Below are 12,360 nucleotides of genomic sequence, written 5' to 3' on the forward strand. Positions count from 1 at the left end.
TAGGAATAATATATTTCCTTCCCCGCCTGATTTTATGGGAAGACTGTAGAAAATGACCCTTTTCCTGAACGTTTTCATCTTGCCAATGTTTACTCCCTGGGAGGAAGAGAACAGGGGGAGAGCCAATAGGATAAACTCCCATTAGTGAATGGGATCCACGTGGCAGCCATTCTGAACCTAAGTGAGAAAGGAGGAGAGTCTGCATGCTTTAGCATTAGGCTGAGAGTCAGAGATGAGAAAGCCCCGGGGAGCTCCCGCTTCTCTTCCATGTGGAAACAGGCAGGCAAGACACGATGCTCATCAACTTCAGGGTCCACCAGCGTCCACACAATCTCTGGAGGAGGCGTTCGGGGGTAGCAACAACCATTAGCAGCCGTCTTGACAGTGACCGCTTCCTAATGGCGAACTTCATGATCTCTGTACTAGGATATTTTCGTCACTTTATTCAATCGCAACCATTCCCAAAGTGTCAAGTGAGAGGTGATGAGAAAGCCAGATGCAGTTGACCACTAAGCGGCCAGTAGTGCCTTGCTGCTGGCTGGCGGGGTGCAAACCCGTCCTGTCCCACACACCCCTGGAACGACTCCCAGGACGGGAACGTTCTGGCCTGGGGTTTTCATGCCGCCTTCATTCCCGGAATAAAAATAAACCCTCCGAAGCAGATCCATGGCTCCATCCGGGGAGGAATCGTGCTGCACCGCGCGCGGGGGAAGGACAGGCTCGCAGCGGAACCTTTGTGCCGGCGGCACGGGTTCCCGCCCGGACGACGCGGCCCGCGGCCCGGGAGGGGGACGCTTTCTGGGTCGGACCGCGAGCGGAGGCTGCGAGCGCCACCGCCGGAGGAGAGCGACGGTCCGCCGGAGCCAGCCCGCGGCGCCCGGGCCTGGCCGGCTGCTTCCCGCCGCGGCCGCCGCGCCTGCCCTCGCCCCGCGGACACGCCGAGGCCGCCCCTGCAGCGCCCGAAGTCGCCCGGCCTTAGCCGGTCCGGCGCGGCCCGGAGCCGCGGCGCGGGAGGTGAGGACCGGCACTGGCCCCCCTCTCCTCGCCGGGCCGTCGGGACCCGCAACAATGGGGGCGGAGCGGGGACGCGGCCCAGGCCCCGGGCGCACGGCTACGCGGGGCTGAAAACGGGTCCCATCGGCGAGGGCCTGGGGGCGTTGAGTGCAATGGGGGGGAACTCGAGTGCCTGGAGGCTTGGCGGGGGGTGGGGTGGGTCTTGACCTCGACCGGGGCCTGGGTAGCTCGATAGTCTTGTAGCCGCGAAAAGAAGTTGTAGGGGCGCGGAGACTTAGGCTAGGGGCCGTGTGCCCTCTTGGCGCTGGATGCTGCCCTCCCGGAGGCTGACCGTGCCGCGGGGTGTGGGTGCGAGGCTTGTGATTGGATTTTACTGGGGTGGGGGTGGGGGGTCCTCTGTGCCTGATCTTTAAAGTGTGCCAGAACGCGTCGTTTCTTCCGGGGTCTGCAAATGTGGCCGACTGGGGTCCGGCTGTGCGGAGAAGCGGCTGTGAGAGTTCAGCTTCTTTAGGGTAGCGGGTGGAGAGGCAGGTCTCAGGTAGGCAGAGGGGAGTTGGGCAAAGAGCTGCATACTCGGGGCCCCCGGCTCCCCTTTGGTATCAAGAGGTTCTCAGGAAGAGAACTTGTCACAAGAATGTCGTGTTGAAGAATGCCGGCTGCCTTGATGTTAGTGTGAGGCCGGTGGGTGCTGGGCAGGCTTGGGGAGTGCAGAGACCGTTGGTAGGCAGCTGAGGCTGGGGAAGCAGATTTTCGTGAGCTTTGGGGGAGGCAGCCTGGGAGATGAACAAGGGAACTCTACGGAGTGGGCTCTCCTATAGAGAATGACCTCTTACTGCGGAGGAGTGGGTGACTCAGATCTGCTAGAATTCCTGCCTCTTGCTGGCTGGTGTGGCTGACTGTACTGGTGTTAGGCAATGAGGTGGCGAGGGCTGAAGGGGCTCTTGGGAGCGAAATGGATATTTGTTTCTGAGCAGAAGTCAGAAGTCCGACTCCTTCAAATCAGAGTGTTTCCTTTACTGACTAGATGGGGTGAAAGCTTACAGAACAAATTAAGTTTCCCACCGAACATTTTATGGGAGCACTGCGTCCAGCAAGTTCAGTTTGAAACCTCCAGCAACTCTCCCACAGGGTGGGAATGGGGTGGGGTAGGGCAACAGGACTTTCTACTCACATAAACAGTTAGCAGCTGGCAAACTCCCAGCAGCAGGTCTACCCTGCCTTATGGAGTCACTGTGGGTCAATATTGACTCCACAGCAGCGAGTTTGGAGTTTGCTGTTAACATTTTCTGCACATTTTGTTCTGTGACATTAGTTGCCATTTCCTCAATGTCACACCATTCTTTCCGCTTCCTCACTGGGCTCCCTGTTTCTATTGGCTCCCCTTCTGGCTTCTGAACTTTGTTTTTGGGCAAAGGTTGCCCTTTTGGTCTCATTTGGTTGATTGTTCTTGGGAGCACGTTCCTCGTGGGTTACTGTTAATTTTGTAGGTTGGTCTATTGTTTGACTGAAAGGTGAACTCCCGGGTTGGGTTCGGTTCCACTTTGAAAGTTGTGTAAGGGCTTGAGTTGTGGGGTTCGACTGGTCTGTTAGCGGATTAGTAAGTCTAGTCGGTTGTAGGATAGTGACCTTGTTCTGCAGTTTTCCTTCTGTTGTGATTCCCATCAGAGTGGCCGGCTCTGATGGCTGGGTGACCCTGCTTCTTCTGGACTCAGTTAGTGGAGGCTGCAGTTTATGTGGTCCCTTAGTCCTTTGGACTCCTTATTTCCTTGAATCTTTGACTTTCTTCTCTCTCTGCTCCAACAGGAAGAGACGGATAGTTGTATTTTAGATGGTTGCTTGAAAGCTTTTAAGGCCCTGGCTTCTGTTCACCAGAGGAGGATGTAGAACGCTGTCAGTTGACCCAGGTGACCCCTGAGAAGATGGACACTGGCAGGGCTTCAGAAGTTCCATTGTGAGATCTGGATCCAAAGCCCCTCTCTGTTTGTTTTTCTTTTCTCCTTTGTTCTTGAATTATGACTCATTCTTTCTTTCCAGCACTGTAGCTATGACACGTGATGATGGACAAACCCAGACACCACACAACAGTAAACTTAAAGGGCTTCCCGTCAAGTTCTTTTGAATCTAAATTGATTTTAAAGCCTATTTTCACTAAGCCTGTGTCATTGTTTAATAGGTGCAAGTCTAGCAAAAAGTTTTTACCTTAATAGTTTATGCTGTTGCAAGTTGTTTACGTCTCTCTAAATACACAGAACTTCAGTTTCTCCTGCTGCCAGAAAGCGATTCAGTTAATCTCTTGAATCTTAGCGACTGTCACTTCAGTATTAGCTGCCGTCCGTGAATCTGGTCTGTGCCCCGTGCCCTCTTGTGAATCTGTCATTCACAGGTGGTACGCAGAACACCGGCTCAGACCTGTAGTGGTGTGCCAGAGTTCTGTATATGGGCAAAAGTTGGTGTGTTGTCTACAGATGTCAAAGGGAGCGCACCGGAAGGAAAACAGAATTAGAATTTGCTTCTCTCCTGATTCTAAGGATCAGCTTCATTGGCGCCTGGGAGGGGAATTGTGAGGCGAGATGGGAGGGACGTTCTGAGTACTTGTCGTTGTTAGATACCACGGCATCGGCTCCGACCCAGCGACACAGCGCAACAGAAGCAAGCACTGCACCGAGGTCCTGAGCCGCCCTCCCCTCACCATTGCAGTGGTACTGATTGCTCCAGTGATTACAGGGATGGTTTTATTTCTCTTAATCTCTGTATTTGCCTAGGATGGTGCGGTGTGTGTGTTTTCTTTTAAAATTTTCCGTCTTAGGTAATTTACTGTTTCATAAGCCATTATCCACTGAATGGTGCCAGACTTTGTGCTGACCCCCCCCCCCCGCCCCCCATGATGGTGATTTTGGTATTTTAATAGTGTTGGCTCTTAGCTCAGAGGTGGGCTCTAGTGTAAAGGGATGATTCAGGTACAACAAACTTCATCATCCGCAAGCCATTGAATAAAGTTGTATTAGTGACAATTGATTATAGGTCTCTGTGACAAAGGTTTCTCTACAACTTTGTGCTCATATTGGTTTGGGGTTGTTTTTGCATTATTTTAATGAAACACACTTGCTAACTTTAAGGGCGCCCTCAGGAGCACGACCATACTGTCTACTCTCTGAGAGTGACAGAGTCTCAGGAGCCCACGGGGCAGTGCTGCCCTGTTCTGCAGGACCGCTGGGAGTCCGCATGGACTCTCTGGCTTTGAGGCTGGTATTTGGAGTTTTCTGTTAACTTTGGAGTGCCCTCTTGTAGGAAAACCACAAGGTAGAATGTTTGGCTTCTGTATGCGTCTGGGTGAGCGGTTACTTCCAAAGACAGGCCCCCCAGGAAGCCGCCACACTTTTCCTTTCCACAGTGGTTTTGGGAGCAAGAAGTCAATGCTTTCCCAGACCTTTATCTGGTTTCCCGTGTCTGCTGGCAGGAGGAATATGGTCCAGGTAGGGTTCGGGTTCTTTAAGTCACTTGCCTCCCAGTTTTTACTGCATCACATTACAAACCTGAGGATTTTTTGCTTGAGTTGCTAATCTGTTCTGATCCAGGAAAATGAAATTCTGTCCTTTGTTCCCTTTCTCTAAATATATATCTTGGCAAAAGAGAAATGAAATTTAAAATCAAGTTGAATCATAACTATGTTCTTTAAAATAGCCCTCATTTTTCATCTGGCATATTCAGTTCATCAGAGGAAATAAAAACTTTGGTTCATTTTGTTGCTTTGAAAGCAAGATGATGATGGGAACAAATGTTTCTGACTACCTCTGGGTAAGTGAATCAACTTCAGAAACTCTTGGAAAGTAGGCTTAACTGTTGGAAGCCTCGGAACATTCTTCCTCAGTGGAAATAGCATGGTCTTTGGCGTCATCTCACCTCTGCCTCTTGCTCACCTTTTGACCTTGGAGATGCAGTTTGTTTTTAAAAAACCCAAAACCGAAAAGCATATTGCCATCCGATTGATTCTGATGCCCAGTGACCCTGTAGGTGAGAGCAGAGCCGCCCTTTGGGTTTCTGAGACTTTGAGTATTTGCAGGAGCTGCCTCCGCCCGGCCCCCCTCCCCAGTATGTAAGCTGGGCTGAGTGTTATTTTCTTGGCCAGGTTGTGGTGAGGACTGGAGAGGATGTAGCAGGCCCAGAGAGTGGTCAATTGCTTGCTGTTCATACTTAATCCTCTTATTGCGCAGAGCAGGGAAGCTGCTGTTCTCCATAGTGGGAGTGGGAGTGTGGCTGGGTGCTAGACGGGGAGGGAGACGCAGTTCCCTTGTCTGCACTTGCTGGCGGGCTGGACCGGTGAGAGACCATGGGGAGTCTTTGTTCAGCCCTAGAGCAGCCCCGACTCCAGAGTCCAAGGTCATTCTGGCACTGGTAGGTTTATTTTCCTGGCAGTTTCTATGGAGAAGCCAGGAGGTAAGTGTGCTTTTCCTTGTTTGGGGACAAGTGGGCACTCTCGTTGACAGAGCACTAGCCTAGGTTGGGCAGCGTCGTGCTCTGTGTGGCCCTGACAGAGCATTCCTCTAGCTTTCTCTATTGGCCTCAGAGACCGGACTTTGGTCTTCTGTCTGGAAGGCACCAGGTGCTGAAACAGTTTGTCCTCTTTCTCTAAATTGGTAGAAAGATTTTACTGTGATAGAATCTAGCCCTCAGCTCAGCTATGTTTTTATGAGCAGAAGGCTCACAGGCTTTATCATAGAAGTTTTCTGTTTGTTGTTCCCTTGTGGGGTGGGGGCGGGGGAGGGATAGTTAATGTTCTCTAATGGGCGCTGTGAGACTCCACTCGCTGGCAGTGAGTTGTTTTTTGTTTTTTAATATTCAAGAGAAAAATAAGTAGAGGCGAAAAGTGATTGGAAATAAATGACCCCTAAATCCTTTCCAGTCTTCCCCTCGTGGTTATAGCCCCTGTCCCCCCTTTCCTTTCGGGGTGGTTGAAGGTAAATACGGTTTATTTCTGTGACCGTAAAACCCCATGCCCATCTAGATCCTGGCATCTCTGCCCCAGTGTTTCACAAGGACCTTGGATCCAGACTGGATCTTTCCTCTGGCCGGCCCCTTATGGTACTTCCTCCAGTGTGCAAGCCTCAATGAGCTCCTGAAGGTCCTTGTGTGCGCAGGCGATTCCTGCTGCTGTTTCTCCCAGTTCTGATGCTTGGCTGACTCTCAAGCTGCAACTTAGCAGGAGAGTTTAGGTGCCACCGTGTCTTCAAAGACTTTTTTGGTTTTTTTCCAGGCGAGCTGAGGGCGCCTCACATTTGTGTGGCCATTGCCATTAGCACTGTATTGTTTAGTTCTGATGTGTTTGCATTTGTCCACGCCTACTTTGTGACCTATCTTAGGGCAGGCACTTGGCTTATTTGCATCTCTATCCCAGTGCGTACCTAGCCAGCTCTGGCACAGAGCGGCTGCTGGGTAAACATTTGCTCCATGAGCAGGTGGAGGATCTGCTTGTGAGAGGGCAGGGAGGGATTCCAGCGGTGAGATCTCTGACTCTGTGTCTCCCTTGGCCCTGGCTTCCCCATGCCTCTGCCAGATGTTCATGGCGACTGAAGACTGTGTTGGCCTTGTTGGGCTTTGCCAGCATTTCCTTTAGGGAAGGGTGTGACGCTTGGTATAATCTGTGTCTGCAGTTGGCATGTACTACTCAGAGTGCTTTGTCCTCCAGTGCAGAGGAGTGACCGGTCACTCTGGGCCACAGGTGTCTGGTTGGAAGTGGTTAATGGGTTTAGCACTAGGAAGTTGCAGCTCAGCCAGCACTGTCCTAATCCTGATGCTGCCCAGGCTGTGAGCTCTGTGATGGCACGTGTCCAGGAAGTAATAGACTCTGCCAGTTCGTTCAGCCATCCTCTTGGTTCTTCTTCGTGGCCAGATAACTTGAGAGTTAACGCTCCACACTACTTTGATCAGGTCACCTAGGGAGGCAGGCTTCGGTGTCTACGTAGAGCTGCTAGTCTTTCATGTGTGTTTTAAACCGCAGACTGCGAGGAGGAGAGCTTGAGAAGCAGCCGTCGTAGGCTAACGATAAAAATCAACGTGAGATGCAAAGGGAACGGAGGCCGAGCTTGTTGCTGTTACGTGAAGTTTGGTCGACACTCTCTCACAGGGGCCTGTGGGAGAGAGTAAAACAGCCTGGAGAAGTACAGCCAGAATGCGCCTTAGAAGTGAGCATGATGTCTCCTGTACTTTGGATATGTTGTTGGGAGAGACTGGTCCCTGGGAGAAGGACGTTAGGTCTGATTGAAGTAGAGGGTCAGTGGAAGAGAGGAGGACTACGGTTGAGAGGCATTGGCCCACTGGCTGCACCGTAGTGTGATTGTGAGGCAGTGCTTTGTTCTGCTGTACATAGGGCTGCTATGAGTTGGACCGGACTCAGTTGTGCCAACAAGAACTAATGGTTTTAGAGCACCACTGGTGAATATGAAGACTGCTTGCTTTATTCTTCACGTGCATGATGCCAGAGTTTATGAAACCTTCCTGTCAGTGCCCTTCATTCCCCAAACCCAGAAGCAGACACAAAGGGGTTAAGTGGCTGGCTTTCAAGTGTACAGAACCCAGAGAACAGCCGGGACGGGATACCAGCTTTGTACATTCCAAGTGTAGGGCCTTTTTGATGCCCTTATGGGGTATCGTTAGGGTGACCCTTGCCTCTCCTCCAATGCTGAGGGTACGTGTTATGAAGGGCGTGCCCCCCGGGTGCAGCCTCTGCTCTGAGCAACAGCCCCATCACCCCTCTGGGAGAGCTAGATGGGGAGGGACCCCGAGAGCTCAGCGTGGTCAAGAGAAGCGGCCAGCACCAGGTGGAGATGGCTTTTCGTTTGAAGCATTGTGACCCCCTATTCACTGGTCACAAGCCTGGGCTGTACCATGTGTTGACAAAACAAGTTAGGGAGACTTCCTCCTAACATGATATTGGATAGAAATTGGGAGGAAAATGGAGTTGGCGTGGTTCTGTTCTGTGCCCTCTGCTCTCCCCTCCACCCCATCCCTCCACCTTTCTCTCCCCCACCCAGGCTGGGATGCCTGCCTGACTTGCTGCTCTGCCCTCTCGGAGTTCTCCCGCTGGCTGCCTTCACGGCTTCTGTTTAGGTTGCTCAGTGTGGTGGGGAACGCAGGACAGTGGGCTTTCCTGTTGGCGTCAATTCCCAGCGCCTCCCTGGAGCTGAACCTGCTCGCCCTCTTCATCCCCATCCTCACAGCAGCCGCCTCTGTCTTCCAGGGCTCACCCACTTCTTCCTCAGGCTCCAGCTCTGCCTTCTACTCCGTCCTTCTCTTGATTGGCGTGCTGGTGCAGAGCACAGCATTTGCTAGGTCAGCATCCTTTTGCATGACAGTTCAGTTACTCTGATGACATTAACCGTGCTGTGCAATTCTCACTTGGGTTTGTTGCCAAATTTTTGACCACTATTAACAGACACCCAGTGATGTCTAAAGCATGGCTCTCCCTTCCACCCCTCCACCCCTCCACCTTGCCCAGGGTAACTATTCATAACCCTTGGTCTCTATATATTTGCCTAGTCTAGATCTTTTTAGTAAGTGGGATTGTGTAGTGTTTGTACTTTTGTGACCAACGTAGTTCAATCAGCATCTACCCACCCTTGTTTCCAAGGTCTGCCTATGCTGTGGTTTGCATCGGGACTTTGTTTCCCTTTACGGCTGATTATCATTTCCTGCATAGCCCACATTGTATATACCTTCACCTATTGCAGGGCAGGGGTGTTTTCCCACCTGTTAGCCTTTAGGAACAGTGCTGCAGTGCACTGTGGCTGGTGTACAAGAACCGTCTTGGGTCTGGAGTAACCGGTCATGTGTGAGTGAGGAGCTGCCTTCCACACTAGCATTGTGCATTCCCTCCAACCAAAGATGGGGGCTCCACCCTTCCCCAACTGCCTGATCTGCAATCTGACTTTAGGATTGTGCTCCCCATCGTTCCCCATTTTCTTCTCACATTTTCATGTTCCAGAGTCTCTCACTTTCAGAAAAAGTTCTTGACTCCCCACCCCCCACCCCCATCACACAAGAATATGGCAACAGTAAAAATATCCAGAGATTGTAATTACTGAAAGAAACTCAATCTCACAATTCAATGTTAACTAATATAAATTGGGGATGTATTTGCCTAGAATTTTTCCAGAGTGTATATTAACATGTGTGCTTGTGTCATACAAATTGAATTATTTTTTAACCAATGGGATCATGTGATTTTCTGTAATTTCCTTTTTAAAAAAAATTCTGCCTTTTTTGGAGCATATTTCACTAACTACAAGCTTTTCTTTTTTGATGTGTTTTGTTTTGTTCTTTGTCAGTGTTTTGTTGTCTGGTTGTATACTGTTGCTTTGTTTTCCTCTGTCTTGTTTTCGTGCATGTTATTATCTCCACAGGTCTGTCTAAATAAGACAGACTGGATGAACTATCTGGAGGAAAACAATGGGACCGACAGTTCTGGGGGGACTTGGGATAGGGGAAGGTAGGGGGGGTAAGGAAGTGTTGTTAACAAACCCAGGGACAAGGGAACAACATGGGACCCAAATTGGTGGTGAGGGGGGAGTGGCAGGCCTGGTAGGGAATGATCAAGGGTAAGGTTACATAAAGAAGAGGTATAGCTGTAACCCTGGTGGGGACGGAGCATGGTAGTGGGGCAGGAGGAAAGTCAAGGGAGATGGAGGAAAGAGCTAGGAGGCAAAGGGCATTTATAGACGTCTAGACAAAGACATATACATGCAAATATATATATAAGGGTGGGGAATAGATCTATGTGTCTATATTTATAGGTTTAGTATTAAGGTGGCAGAAGGACCTTGGGCCTGCACTCAAGCACTCCCTCAATGCATGAAAACTTTCTTCTATTAAATGGACACTCTATGATGCTCACCCTCCCGACACAACTGCTGAAGCCAAAGCAGGTGAACAAGTAAATGTGGTGAACAAAGCTGATGATGCCCGGCTATCAAAAGGGATAGTGTTTGGGGTCTTAAAGGCTTGAAGATACCATCTAGCTCAGAAGCAACAAAGCCCACATGGAAGAACACACCAGCCTGTGTGATCACATGGTCCCAAAGGGATCAGTTATCAGGCATCAAAGAACAAAAAATCATATCATTGGCTGCACACCTCCATGATATGATCGCCGAGGACAAACGGGTGCATAAGTAAATGTGGCGAAGAAAGCTGATGGTGCCCGGCTATCAAAAGAGATAGTGTCTGGGATCTTAAAGGCTTGAAGGTGAACAAGCGACCATCTAGCTCAGAAGCAACAAAGCGCACATGGAAGAAGCACACCAGCCTGTGCGATCACGAGGTGCCAAAGGGATCAGGTATAAGGCATCATAAAAAAAAAAATACCATAGTGAATGAAGGGGGGAATGCAGAGTGGCGACCCAAAGCCCATTCGTCGGCCACTGGAGATCCCCTCACAGAGGGGTCTAAGGGAGGAGATGAGTCAGTCAGGGTGCGAGGTAGTACCGATGAAGAATACAGCTTTCCCCCATATCCTGGATGCTTCCTTCCCCCCAACTACCATGATCCGAATTCTACCTTGCAAGTCTGGATAGAGCAGAGGTGTATACTGGTGCATATAGGAGCTGGAGGCACAGGGAATCCAGGGTGAATGATACCTTCAGGACCACGGATGTGAGGGGCGATACTAGGAGGGTAGAGGGTGAGTGGGTTGGAAAAGGGAAACCGATTACAAGGATCTACATGTGACTTCCTCTCTGGGGAACAGACAACAGAGAAGGGGGTGAAGGGAGACTCTGGATAGGGCAAGATATGACAAAATAATAATAATCTATAAATTATCAAGGGCTCATGAGGGAGGGGGGTGCGGGGAGGGAGGGGAAAAAAAGAGGACCTGATGCAAAGGGTTTAAATGGAGAGCAAATGCTTTGAAAATGATGAGGGCAAAGAATGTACAGATGTGCTTTATACAATTGATGTATGTATATGTATGGATTGTGATAAGAGTTGTATGAGCCCCTAATAAAATGCTTTAAAAAAATTCTGCCTTTTTTGGAGCATATTTCCATCTTTAGGGCTTACATATTTCATTTTTAAAAATTTATTTTTTATTAAAAGATCATTTTATTGGGGGTTTTTACAGCTCTTATAACAATCCATACATCAATTGTTTCCAGCATATTTGTAAATATGTTGCCATCATTCTATATATTTACCTCCTTTTCAGCCCTCCCTCCCCCATCTCTCATTCTTTAATAGTTATATAATGTTACATTGCCTATTTCCATCATAGTTAATCCAGTCCCTGGTGCTTTGTATACTTTTTTTGTATTCGCCATGTACATTTTTGGTATAATTTGTTTACTTCTTAGGATGAATTTGTAGAAGGTGGGATTTCTGGTCAGAGGCTATATATGTTTAAAATTTTGCTAGAGGAAAAGCAGTTTTGCTAGAGGCTATAAACTTGCTGCAAAAGGCTCTATCAATTTACACTTAAAACATTATCAAGCTTTTAAAATGTTCTTTTAAAAAATAGTTTTGTTGTTGAGCCTGTACACAGCAAACATATGCTGTGTTAGTCGGGGTAGACTAGAGAAACAGATCCATAGAAACTCATATGTAGGGGGAGTGGGAAGGGAGGGGAAAAATGAGGAGCTGATACCAGGGGCTTAGGTGGAGAGCAAATGTTTTGAGAATGATGAGGGCAATGAATGTACAAATGTGCTTTACACAATTGATGTATGTGTGGATTGTGATAAGAGTTGTATGAGCCCCTAATAAAATGATTAAAATTTTTTTTAAAAAGGAACTCATGTATAAGAGAGAGTTTTGTGTAAATGGTAATTATATATTAAGAAAGTATCTCAGGACATGTATGGCAGACAAACTATCTTGGGAGTGTTTTATCTGATACGAATCTTAATCATCTTGGTGTTTTGTTTTTCATTTGCCTAGAAATATTAGATCCATATGTATACTATTTATTACTTGCTTAAATCATGTAATGTGTGTGCTAACAGAAAATTGGATACTGGGCATTTCAAACAAATAGAACAAGCTTGACATATTATTCATTATAACAGAATGATGCTCTAACCTCTATGGTGGGCCCATGAGACTCAAGAACTTCAAAAAATTGGTTCAGTTCCTCAAACAAATGAAAACATATTTAGGAATGTGATGGTATGTGTATGTCTTAATCATATAAATGCATATATAATGTCTATTATTAGTATTAGGCAGTATACATTTTTTCTATGAGAAAAATAGTTTTTTGTTAAAAGTGGTTGTACTCGGTAAATAATAAAATTTGCATATTAACAACAAAAAAAAGTATCTCAGTCCAGTCCAACCCAAGTGCCTAAGTCTGATATT

General features: G+C 48.3%; 1 protein-coding gene across 1 annotated transcript in view; it reads left to right on the forward strand.

The window, feature by feature from the left end:
- Positions 1-843: 843 nt before the first annotated feature.
- RAD54L2 (RAD54 like 2) overlaps positions 844-12,360 on the forward strand; it is a 91,566-nt gene continuing 80,049 nt past the window's right edge. The window contains exon 1 of the mRNA XM_075547441.1: positions 844-1,014. The gene's annotated coding sequence lies outside the window, so the exon portion shown is untranslated. The remainder of the gene's footprint in view (positions 1,015-12,360) is intronic.

This window comes from Tenrec ecaudatus, chromosome 4 (genome assembly GCF_050624435.1).
Source record: "Tenrec ecaudatus isolate mTenEca1 chromosome 4, mTenEca1.hap1, whole genome shotgun sequence".
Classification (NCBI taxonomy): domain Eukaryota; kingdom Metazoa; phylum Chordata; class Mammalia; order Afrosoricida; family Tenrecidae; genus Tenrec; species Tenrec ecaudatus.